Raw genomic sequence first — 13,705 nt, 5'->3', positions numbered from 1 at the left:
ACTATCGCACCGAAGCACCACAGTATCAGATACTCAATACCTATAACAGAGGTCCTCACATTACAGTACCTGTACAGAATTCAAAAACATGTAAACTCCTAGGCATTGTGAGAGAAATAGTTAACAGAGTAGATAAGCATCCAAAAATTAAGATTTAAGAGATTAATACTCTAATGTCCAGACAGGCGGATATTATTAACTCCCGTCACTCCACACCTTGGAATTCCAACAGAGAGGATCCGAGGCTGTGGCTTCATGCATACAGGAGGGACGCAGAGTAACAGGTTGTTAGCATGTTTAGTTGGCGGCGTTAATAATAGATGACGAAGTTAATAACCTTGAGAGTCTGAAATCCAAGTATAAGATTATTGCTCAAGATGCTACATGCATTAGTAAAGATGCTTTCCTATACCCTTTCTAACCCCACACATATCAATTCATAGGAGATGATCCCATAATAGTTAGCAAGGTTAGTCAATGCCAAGGAAAGATGAAGATTGCGATGTTAATACTGTAGTGTCCAAGTCCAGCTTGTACATTACCCACGGTACTTCAAATACGAGCAAGATGGATCCGTCTGGCTTTTTCAGCTTATATGGGCCTAGGCCTGTTCCAATGGTCTTCAATAGGAGCAGCTACGTCTGAAGGTAGATAGTAGATTTCGTTATATCAGAAGGGAAAACGACCTTTATTAGAAAATTCCAGATAGTCCTTTAGTCTAGTCCGTCTGTTATAGAAAGGGCTCCTATCCGACACCTGTTAGTCTCACCAAACCTCATAGCAGGCCCAGCCCGCACCGCTAATGGGACACCCCACTGTCTCCACACAATTAGGTGGGGAGAGCCTCCTTAAAGCAGACTAAATCATCTGCAGCCGTATATGTCCAGCAAAATGAAAAAAGCACTAGGAGGCCCAAATCAGGTGTCTGGAAGTATCCTCCCTGTGCCTGTCCGGCATCACCATTCAGGGCCGAGTCGGGCCCTCACAGACCGGCTCGCAATCCACCAACTCTCCTCCTGCAGCATATAGTATATAGTGTGTGAGGCAGGAAAATGGATGTGCAATGAGCATATGAGAGATATTTGTCTGCTATCCATACATACCTGCTACAGACATAGTGCTGTGATGTCAGATGAAGTGTTCCTAAATATTCATGATCGCGAAAAGTATTACTAATATTTTTCGCTATACATACAAATTTGCATTTTATCTTGTTTGAGTAGATATTAATGATTTGGGGAAATAAGTATTGTTGTGAGTCAGTATGACATACAGATGACAGGCGTCGCTCTTAGAATCACTGCTCACTTCACTTATTGGGGCAGTCACGGGGCAAAAACTGACCAAATAACTCCAGTATGAACTCAGCCTTACAGGTCGATATTAGCGCCAAGAAGAAGCGCACTCCTTTTACACCGTCGTCAGCTGATTCCACATAGATGTCTACAGAACCTGTTCTATTAAACTCTTATACAAGTAGAGCCCCCGACAGAGTGGAGAGGGGGTCAGCAGTAAGTTTGTGTTGACGTCACTGATTATTTTGCCCTTCCTCTGATCCGTCAGAACAATAACCCACAAAAAACAGATCCTGTCTGTGGAGCCTCCGCCGTCACTCGGTCAGCATTTGGTCAGTAATCCATCAGTATTGCTAATGCCCAAAAAACAGGAGTGGATCCAAAACAGAGATGACACGTGAATGGAATATTTGCATGTCTTCTGTGTTTTGTACCCACTCCTGCTTTTGGCTACCAAATCAGAAGCCAATTCTGATGGGACCATACAGGCCTTGCAGCTGTTACACACAGGATCCAGTGTGCGTCTCATTTTTCCTTCCTTCTGACAGATCAGAATAAGGTCAAACAAATGATGATGTCAGCCAGGCCAAAAGCCAAAATAATGGCCTAGTCATGAAGTGGGGAGGGAGGGAACAGCATGAGAAGTCCACAGAGTGGCACAATGACATAGTGGAGGTGGAAGCAGCATGAGGAGACCACAGAGTGGTGCAATGACAGAGTCTGGAGGTGACGGCAGCATCAGGAGGCCACAGAGTGGCAAGATGACATAGTGTGGAGGTGACAGCAGCATCAGGAGACCACAGCCGCAGTATCGCTGACTGCCTGCGCCTGTACGATACTCCGGCTCCTGAGGGCAACAGCCTCAATAGTGTCACTGGGCATGCGCCGAGCCCAGTGACGTAATCAGAGCGCTGTTGCCCTCAGGAGTCGGAGTATCGTACAGGCTGCGCAAGATTTGGGAGGGTAAGAAAGGAGGATGCAAGGATCGTGGGGTGAATAAATTACATGACGTAGCGGAGGGGGCGGTGCCGTTCAGCAAGGATGTGGGAGTAAATTTATTTCTTAGGAGGCGTGCTGGGCTTGGAAGAAAGGTGGGCTGGGCACTGCAGGGGCGGCGGTACTGGGCACTAGAGGAGAGTAATAACGCCCCTCTGGGCACCTTGAAGCTTAAAGGGGTTGTCCAAGTTATATTTATTGATGACCTATCCTCAGGATAGGTCATCAATATCAGATCGGCGGGGGTCCGACACCCGGCACCCCCTCTGATCAGCTGTTTGAAGAGAAGACGTGCGCGGTGTCAGCGCTGCCTCCTCTTCACTGTTTACCTTCTAGCCGTTGCATCTGCAGTGGTGAGCAGGTGTAATTACACCCAAGCTTTCCTATTGAAATGAATAGGACAGCTTGGGTGTAATTACACCTGCTCACCACTGCATATGCAACGGCTAGAAGGTAAACAGTGAAGAGGAGGCAGCGCTGACACCGCGCACGCCTTCTCTTCAAACAGCTGATCGGAGGGGGTGCCGGGTGTCGGACCGCCGCCGATCTGATATTGATGTCCTATCCTGAGGATAGGTCATCAATAAATATAACTTGGACAACCCCTTTAATTAGCATATCAGAAAAATCGCTTTTTGATCTAAATGAAAACTTGAATAAAAGAAAGAAGACCCATGCTGGAATGAAGGTACTTTATTGAACATTACTATGTTAACAGTTTTATATGCTCAAAATAGGTGACAGATTCTCTTTAAGTTCCGCTCTCATTTTTGGCTTACAAATACGGATAAAAGATACCGACCAAAATACACAAGTATAAACGAGGCCATACTGTCTACTGGTCTCTTATATAGGAGGTTTTATTGCTTACTGTCCCATGGAGATCATGCACAGCCTGTTAGACATCTCAGTTGGTGGTCTGTGGATGTCTTCATGTAACAGCAACTGCTGTGCGACACTGTTCCCTGCTTACCGCCGCTGTCCTGGGCGCCGTGCTCTTCGGTAATCGGTGGCCAGTGCTTTCGAGTTACCGCTGCAGTCCGGGACACTCTGTTTGTGTGAGTGAAGTTGCTTCTGAGGATTCCGCTCCACAGCTTCTATTCAGCCCTGGACACAGCATGAGTTTGACTGGTTTCATGTGTCACTGCTCTAAGGGCGGTACGCATCACTCCCTGGGCTGGGCTGGGTTCAGGTGACCTGGTTGACCAACCCTGGCACTCCTACACATACTTAAGGGGCTCCGCTCTTTTCCCAGATGCCTGAGGGTCAAGGTCCTAGTCTGTTGCTAAAGAGCTTGATAACCACTTGTGTTCCTGACCTATACCTGGTCCCTGGACTCCGCTTATCGTCTGATCCCTGCCTGCTTGCTTGTTCTCTCCCGTTGCCAACCTAGATTGCCTGACCTGTACTTATGCCGCTTGCCTCATCCTTCGGTTCCTGCTTTGTTGCTCCTAGTAACGACCCTGCCTGCCTACTACACCTATACTACTGGTACCTATCTCAGGTATCTTCTGGTCCACCTGGACCAGCTTCTACTGACTCTGGGACTGCTCTGGAGTGGCACCTGGCAACTACCCTAACAGCCCAAGTCTATCCTCACCATCAGAGGCTCTAGCGAAGACAAGGTAGTTGCTTAGTCACGCCCATCCAGGGTACAGCCAGTCAGTAGCACAGTGGGTTCACATCCGCTGATCTGTGACAGTACACTCAGGCCATGGACCCCACTGGTCATCCCAAGGCTGTCGTTCATGATCTGTTATAGGAATTAAAGCGCCAGAGCGAACTATAGGATGTCTTGATGCAGTTCATGCAAAATGTTGCTGCTCGTCTGGATGCCATCTCGTCGTTGCCACCTCTGCTATGACTACACCGGTGAATCCGGATTTGAGTGCCGCTGGTGTGAAACTCCCTCTGCCAACCAGCTATGGTGGTGATCCAAAGACCTGTCGTGGATTCCTAAATCAATGCCTGATCAACTTTGGGTTACATGGGCAGAGGTTTCCCACTGAGCGGTCCAAGGTTGCCTTCATTGTGTCTCTGGTGTCTGATGAGGCCCTTGCCTGGGCAAATCCTATTTGGGAACATGGAGGTCCAGAGACCAATAATCTGCAGTCTTTCCTGGCTACCTTCCAGATGGTCTTTGAGGAGCCCGGCCGATCGTCCTCTGCTGTATCTACAACAAGGTTCCTCGTCTGTGGGTCAGTACGCCATCCAGTTTTGTACCCTGGCTGCCGAACTTGCATGGAACAATGTTTCTGACCATATTAAGGATGAACTAGCTGGTTGCAGCCGCCCGTCTACTATGAATGACCTGACCTGTATTGTGGAGGCAAGAGCCACTTTGTGCGTAATTGTCGACAGAAGCCTGGAAACAACAATGTCTAGGATCAGTTGGAGAGGTGGTCATAGACCAGGAGAAGTCCTCTCCAAAATGTTCAGTTCAAGTAACTCTCTCTCACAAGGGGGTCACACTGTCTGTGTCGGCAATCTTGGATGCTGGGTGAGCCATTAACTTCATTCATCAAGCTCTGGTCCATCAGTATCGGCTTCCCACCATTTGTCTGGAAAGACCTTTGTCAGTGGCTTCCGTAAAAGGATTACCACTCCCTGAACCGATACTCTCTGTTACTATATCCCTTAAGTTACAGATTGGGGTTCTGCACTCTGAGTTGATCTTCTTCTATGTTCTGCCAGTCTCTGTGAATACAGTTATCCTTGGGCTACCCTGGCTATGTCTGCACACTCCAGTTCTGGACTGGCACTCCGGTCAGATCCTGCATTGGGGATCATCTTGTCACTCCACCTATTTAGTGGAGGTTCGACCTGCTTCCAAGCCTTCTTTACCTGTAGACCTGCCTGTACTTCCGCAGCAGTATGCCAGATTTACAGAAGTCTTTAGTAAGAAAGACGCCAAGACCCTACCTCCTCATCGTCCATATGACTGTCCGATTGACTTTCTGCCTGGTGCTACGCCTCCTCATGGTCGAGTCTACCCACTCTCACTTCCAGAGACTCAGGCGAGAATTCTCCTACATCAAGGAGAATCTGGAGAGGGGGTTTATCCGGAAATCCACTTCACCTGCCGGTGCCGGGTTCTTGTTTGTGCAGAAAAAAGATGGATTCTTACGGCCCTGTATTCACTATTGAGGTCTGAATAGGGTCACGGTCAATAATCGATACCCTCTTTCGCTAATCTCCAAACTCTTTGACAGGATCCGGGGGGGCTAAAGTCTTTACCAAACTCAACCTGCGCAGTGCAAATAACCTTATCTGCATTCGAAAGGGCGATGAGTAGACCACTTTCAACACTCGTGATAGACACTACGAGAATCTCATCATGCCCTTCGGTCTGTGCAATGCTGCGGCGGTATTCCAAGAGTTTGTTAATGACATCTTCCGGTACCTGCTCTATATATGCTTGATCGTGTACCTGGACGATATACTGATTTAATGTCCAGATTTAATCACTCACCTGAAGCATGTACGTTTAGTCTTACAGCGGTTGAGGGAAAATCGACTCTATGCTAAACTCGAAAAATGCACCTTTGAAAAGACTACTGTACCGTTTCCCGGATACATCATCTCAGATGCCGGATTACAGATGGATCCTGAAAAATTTAAGGCGATAATGGACAGGCCACGCCCACAGGCTCTTCGTGCTATACAGCGCTTCCTGGGATTCGCCAATTTCTACTTGCAGTTTATTCCGAATTTTTCATGCCTTACGTCTCCGATCTCCACTCTTACTAAGAAAGGGGTGAATGCCAAAGACTGGACTTCTTAGGCAGAGACCGCTTTCGTCTAATTAAAGAGCTATTGGAGGGAGCCCAATATCCAGTAATAATTTTCACCGACCACAAGATCTTACGTATCTGCAGACAGCCCAGTGTCTGAACCCTCGCCAAGCCAGGTGGGCACTCTTCTTCTCCCGTTTTCATTTTGAGTTGCACTTCCGCCCGGCCGAGAAGAACATCAAGGTGGATGCTCTGTCTCGATCATTTGACTTTTCTGACATTCGTGCCATCTGCCAAAAGGAAACATGTCCTAACGTGGGGGCACAACTCCAAACTGTCCGATCATCCCGGGATCCACAAGACCTCAGAACTAGTGTCTCACCACTACTGGTGGCCCACATTGTCCAAGAATTTGCAGGACTATGTCTCTGCTTGCACCGTCTGTGCTCAGAACAAAATCTGCAGAAGCAGACCGCTGGGCCCGTTGTTACCCCTACCTGTTCCTGATGCTCCATGGCAATGTGTTTATTACAGATCTGCCTTCTTCAGCTGGATGTACCGTTATTTGGGTGGTTGTGGACTGCTTCTCCAAAATGGCGCACATTATTCCTTTGACTGGATTGCCCTCGACTGTTTGTTAGACATATATTCTGTCTGCATGGTTTACCTAGGCACATTCTTTCTGATCGAGGAGTCTAGTTTACATCCAAGCTCTGGAGAGCTCTCTGCCGACTGCTAGAAATTAACCTGGACTTCTATCCTGCTTATCACCCTCAAACCAACGGGCAAGTAGAGCGGGTCAATCAGATATTGGAGAACTATCTTCGGCATTTTTTTTCAGCTCAACACGACAACTGGGTACAACTGCTACCATGGGCAGAGTTCTCCTATAACAACCACACAAGTAAGTCTACTAGATCCTCTCCATTCTTTGTCGTTTTTTGGTCAACATCCTCATACTCCTCTTTCTGTTCCTGCATCTTCCGAGGTACCAGCTGCGGAATTCTATTTAAAGATTTGGCGTGACACAAAGATCTGCATCAACAAAGCGGTGACATGAAGACAAATGCAGACAAGACAAGAAGGAGACCACTTCAGTTTTGATCTGGGGATAAGGTATGGCTTTCCTCCAAAAACATCTGCTTAAGGGTCCCCAGTTTTAAGTTTGCTCCCAGGTTCCTTGGACCCTATGAAGTATTGAGGAGGGTCAACAAAGTGACATACAAGCTACGGCTACCTCCATCTCTGCGTATTCCCAATGCCTTCCATGTCTCTTTACTGAAACTAGTGGTCCTTAATCGTTTCTCAACGGCTCCTTCTACTCCAACTCCGGTATCAGTGAATGCTGATGAGGTATTTGAAGTCAAGGACATCCTGGACATCAAAAAATGTGGCAGAAAGACCTACTATCTTGTGGACTGGAAGGGATTTGGTCCTGAGGAGAGATCTTGGGAGCGGCAGAACATTCATGCTTCGGATCTGATAAAGAGCTTTCTGTCTCATTGTGGACTCAAAAAGAGGGGATGTAAGGGGGGGGGGGTACTGTAACAGCGACTGCTGTGCGACGCTGGCCCCCTTGCTTACCGCCATAGTCCCGTGCGCTGTGCTCTTCGGTGATCGGTGGCCAGTGCTTCCCAGTTACCGTTGCAGTCCGGGACACTCTGTTTGTGAGTTATGTTGCTTCTGAGGATTCCGCTCCACAGCTTCCATTTAGCCCTGGACACAGCATGAGTTCGGCTGGTTTCATGTGTCACTGTTCTAAGGGTGGTACGCATCATTTCCTGGGCTGGGCTGGGCTGGGTTGGGTCAGGTGACCTCGTTGACCAACCCTGGCTCTCCTACATATACTTAAGGGCATCAGCCATTTTCACAGATGCCTGAGTGTCAAGGTCCTAGTCTGTTGCTAAAGAGCTTGATAATCACTTGTGTTCCTGACCTATACTTCGTTCCTGCTTATTGTCTGATCCCTGTCTGCTTGCTTTGTCTCTCCCATTGCCGACCCAGATTGCCTGACTTGGACCTGTGCCGCAGGTACTGCTGGTACCTATCTCAGGTATCTTCTGGTCCACTTGGACCAGCTGCTACTGACTCTGGGACTGCTCTGGAGTGGCACCTGGCAACTACCCTAACAGCCCAAGTCTATCCTCACCATCAGAGGCTCTAGTGGAGACCAGGTAGTTGCTTAGTCACGCCCCTCCAGGGTACATCCAGTCAGTAGCACAGTGGGTTCACATCCGCTGATCCGTGACACTTTATACATTCAGGCCTTGGTATATCAGTAGTAATGTCAGAGCAAGTGGACTTATGGGAGTTAATTTACTAAGACCGCTGTGATGGAAACTCTCTTTTCTGGAAATTAGGAGAGATGTCAGATGGTCTCCAATTCTGTTAGCATGTTTCAGTCCTTTATGATGCACTGGAGAGAAAGAAAGACATAAATACAAATTTTCCAGGTGTTTTCCTCTGGAGAGTAATTTATTATCAGCAGACATAATCAGACAGATTACATTCCTCTCATCAGTGTAAAGCAGAACCGCACATTTACCTATTACTGTGAAGACTGGACATGATGGAGATTACATAGGGGACAAATATGTCCATACGGAGGGTCTCCTGCCCCCAGTACTATACCAGTATGATCTGGTCTTGTCCAGTATGAACCATCCTATAGACACAGCTTATGAACCCTAAATAACCCTACAATATGAGAGATGAAGGAGGACGTGTGAGATGTATGATAAATGCAGAACTCGTCTTTATTATTTCCACCCTTTTTCTCGGCAGACGACTACTTCCCACCACTAGTGGTAGCAGGAGGACTCTCCTAACTCTTCACCCATTCATTGAGCTGTGTTCTGTATGTAAACAGCATCATACCTGGGAGTGGAACCAGTCAACAGCTTCTCGCCCTTTGTACCTGGTTTGTACTATATTACCTACTTAGCCTTTTTGCATAGTTTTATGTATATATATCTCAATAGGCTACAAATTAAGACCTAACACACAACCTGCAGTATTCCCGAAATCCAACCCCCAATTTCTTTTATTCACTAGGATTTAATGATAGCTGACACCGTATTGTCCCAGTCATTATTTAACACGTTATTTAGAGGCTGAGCCCATGGTGGCAGCATGGTCAGTCAAACCAGGCACATTGTCAGTGGGTGCACAACACTTGGCCTTATGGTCTAGGATCGTTTTGCAGTGACTGGCATGCAACTAAGTGTCTTTGCCTTGGAGCTTCACAGAGTTGGCTGTAGTAAGCTGTAATTGGGCAGGTCTGCTATACCTCACATGGTCTGAGCTTGCTGTAAGGTTTCAGACACCAAATGGGGCACTTGCAATATGAGAGGACTTCCAAGGACTATGTTCTCTATCTTCTGGACGAGTTCAGCTGCAGCTGCAACTACTCATACACAGGAAGGGGATCCCAGGATCCCGGGATCCAGTGGCATAGAAGTATCCCAAAGATCTCTGCCCTCCCCCATGTTCCTGTGTGAAAACCAAATGGCTTGCTCTGCTCGGTCATAACAAAATGATCTAAAATTGAGGCATGCAAAGTAAGAGACCATTGTACGGGTTTGAAGACTTTGGTAGTTTGAAGACTTTGGTAGTAGGACTTTCACTATGACCTCAAATGTTTGAGGGCTGGAGATAGACAATGACCTAAAATGTTTTTTTTTCTTTCTAGTTTAACTGACCTGGTCTCATTACCCTTTATTATACATACTGAGATGTTGGTGGCTTATTTATGGTGTTCCACACCAATGTATGGAAAGTTGCTATCATTATATCCTTATTTTACTAAGAGAGTCTCTCACCCTCCCCATATGTGTGTTGTGTGGATTCCGTATGTAGATTCTTCTTATTTTATGACTGCTGGTATAGAGATCGCTCCTCCCTATACTGTGGAGGAGATCGAAGCATGTAATAACAGCGGTCTTCTTTTCTGACAAGCAGGCGATTGACAGAAGGGAACGCTTCCCTCCGGACAATGTCAGTGTAATTGGACCTTTATAAATACCTGATGTCTCTTTATAGATCTTATCGGCTATCCGATGTTATATTGCTGGGGCACAAATTCTATTCTGCATTGAAGTGTTGGATTAGACTATATAATATTATAGTAGTAGTATGTTATCCGTGTAATCCAACATGTATGTGACTGTTTCCTAAATATGTGCCATATTGCGAACTCTCCTTTATTATAAATCTATGAATGTGGAGAGGTGGAACATCCCTAGGAATTCTCCTTCCTGATAATTGGCCTATAAAAAAAATAGTAGGCTTTCAGAGTTGAGAACATGGAGGTGGAGGTGAGCTGCTCTCTATGTCATCTACCTCCACCCTCGTAGATGGGCTCTGTGATCTTCCTCTACCAGTCTCTTAGCAATTTCTGAGGTCAGATAGGGTTTAAGGTACCAAATGTCTCACCTATTGAGACAAGCACACGGCACTCGCAAGGAGATTCCTAGTTCAGGGCACTCTTAATGCGGGGTATCCCTGTAACTGTGCCTTCCTAATCTGTAAAACCTCCATACAATGCGGACCACATCCAGCACTGCCCAGCGGACTACTTCTTCCTGTCCACATACCGGCACAATAACCTTCATCTGACTCTTCCTCCCCCGATCATCGTACGGCCAAAAGGACAAATTAACCCCTGCAGCTGACACAGAAATAACCCTTTGTAGTCGAGGGATTCTTTCATTCAAAGTTCTTCTAACTCCCCCTGAAATAACTGAAGTCGGGGTTCTAATGTATCTCTACGAACAGATGTCCTTCTATAATCCCGGTGTCCTAGATCATATGATAATACTACACACACAGCTACGGGGACAGAGATAAAGTCCTGCGTGTGGAAATTGCTAACACGGATGCCGACTGTGCATAACTAAGCATAACGGAACCATTAAGTACAGGATCCGATTTTTTCTTTATTTTTCTGTTGTGACGGATCAGAAGGATGGAAAACTAAATAGTGATGAGAACCCGGCCGAACTATGTTACATGATAGTGACATCATCACTGGTCTTTCACCACCACTTATACTTCTCCACTGCTTAGCTCCACCCCCTCCTAATCACATGATGGTGACATCATCACAGGTCTTTCACCACCTCTTAGGTCCCTTTCACACGAGCGAGTTTTCCGCGCGGCTGCAATGTGTGACGTGAACGCATAGCACCCGCACTGAATCCTGACCCATTCATTTCAATGGGTCTGTGTACATGAGCGTTGTTTTTCACGCATCAGTTCTGCGTTGCGTGAAAATCGCAGCATGTTCTATATTGTGCGTTTCTCACGCAGCCCTGGCCCCATAGAAGTGAATGGAGCTGCGTGAAAAACACATTGCATCTGCAAGCAAGTGCGGGTGCGATGCGTTTTTCACTGATGGTTGCTAAGAGATGTTGTTTGTAAACATTCAGTTTTTTATCACGCGCGTGAAAAACGCATCAAGACGCATTGCACCCGCGCGGAAAAAACTGAACACAATCGCAGACAAAACTGACTGAACTTGCTTGCAAAATAGTACGAGTGTCACTGAACGCACTCTGAACGCATCCGGACCCAATCCGCAACGCCCGTGTGAAACCAGCCTTATACTTTCCACTGCTGATCTCCGCCCCTTCCTGATCACATGATGGTGACATAATCCCAGGTCCTTCTCTACTACTTCTCTCCAATGCTGTGTTCCGCCCCCTCCACTGATCACATGACAGTGACATCATCACAGGTCCTTTCCTATCACTTCTCTCCACTTCTGAGCTCCGCCCCTCCTGATCACATGATGGTGACGTCATCACAGGTCCTTCAGCTCTTGCAGTGCAGCAGATACAGAACAGGTCCTGGTCGGTAGTCACTGCTGTGGTGTCTGGAGCCTCTTCTTCTCTCTGGTATCAGCCATTTCTCCAGAATCCCCCGTTATCCCCGATGCTGGGGGCTCTGAGAAGCGGGGTCTCTCCAGGAGCAGTAAGTGCGGTTCTGGATCTCACTAATGCTCTTGTCCCTGGAGGATTTCCAGCCTCTCCTCTCCTCATAAAGGCGCCTGCAGTACTAGAAGCCTCCAGCTCCTCCAGTTCTCTCCTCTTCTCCTGAATGACCACCAAGGATGGACAGGAAGGAGATCAGCAGAAGAATATTAGACTTCACCTTGGAGATCATCTCCCTGCTGAGCGGAGAGGTAAACTTTTCTAGATTTCTCTCCTCTTTATTGTATTCTGTAACAAGTCAGACATTGGGAAGGAGAATCCATCAAAGGAATAGTCCAGTGTCCTGGAGAACAACCTCCAGACCTCCCAAGTGATGGAAAACCTGAAGATCAGCCACCAGTATGGTCAGTGATGGATCATGGAGACCAATAGTCATGTTGTAGGAGCTATGAGAAGGTAAGTAGGCACGTTGTACCCAGGAGGAGAGGAAGCAGAGGAGGAGATGGCCGGAGTGTGGCCTGGAGGGAGGATTTCTACCACTAGTCTGACATCTAGATAATACTGGACTATAACAAGGAGTATACAAACCAAAAAAGACAAGGTGGCATTAGCAGGAGGTGCTCAAACCCACATGCAGTCGTGCATATATATAGGGGAGCAAATCCTGCACTTGTGGCCCGTTGCTAATGGCGATCCCCAGCAATATGCATACGGTGGAGGATGCCCGCGGCGAACCACAAGTACCACAATAGACATCTCACACAAGGTAACAAGTGCGGATGTAATAATCAATATAACAATATAACAAAACAACAACAAATACAGGTGCACTCTGCAGTCTCACTAAACCCTCAAACTGATTTTAAAATTGAGAGATTAGTCAACATGTCCTACTGTGTAGAACATGTCTAAGCCCGGGCACCACGTCAAGGTTTCTCAAGTAGCCCAGGACCTAACGCTCTCCTACCTGCGCCGTATGGGCGATACCAGGAGCCAGTGGGCAAATTACAGGAGCATGAGGCCGACTCACAAACAGCTCACCAGTTACCTCCTGCATGTAGCCATGCTTGCAATGGGAGGAGGGAGGAGTCTGTGAGTCCCACTCAAGACTGACTGATATGGCCCAGGCCTCACAGGTGCACCTAAATGTGGCCTGTAGATGGAAAACAGGCACATTTGAATTGGAGTTTATACACCTCCAGGAATCTATATATACAAACCAAAAAAGACAAGGTGGCATTAGCAGGAGGTGCTCAAACCCACATGCAGTCGTGCATATATATAGGGGAGCAAATCCTGCACTTGTGGCCCGTTGCTAATGGCGATCCCCAGCAATATGCATACGGTGGAGGATGCCCGCGGCGAACCACAAGTACCACAATAGACATCTCACACAAGGTAACAAGTGCGGATGTAATAATCAATATAACAATATAACAAAACAACAACAAATACAGGAGGCCTCCACTACATCTAGAGGAAAGAAGGTTTCTCCACCAACATAGAAGAGAAGTATTTACTGTAAGAGCAGTGAGACTATGGAGCTCTCTGCCAGAGGAAGGAGTCATGGGGGATTCTCTGGAAGAGTCCAGAAGGGGCCTGGAGGTCTGGAGGGTAATAATATTCCAGCTTCTAGTGTCTAGATTACTGGAGATGGGACCATAATCCAGGGAGTGATTCTGATTGTAGATAATAATTTATTTCCCTAAGTATCTGTCTCCATCCACAGGATTACACCATATTGAAG

The sequence above is a fragment of the Bufo gargarizans genome, chromosome 4 (assembly GCF_014858855.1).
Source record: "Bufo gargarizans isolate SCDJY-AF-19 chromosome 4, ASM1485885v1, whole genome shotgun sequence".
In the NCBI taxonomy this organism is placed as follows: Eukaryota; Metazoa; Chordata; class Amphibia; order Anura; family Bufonidae; genus Bufo; species Bufo gargarizans.
Note: the sequence above shows the minus strand (reverse complement) of the source record.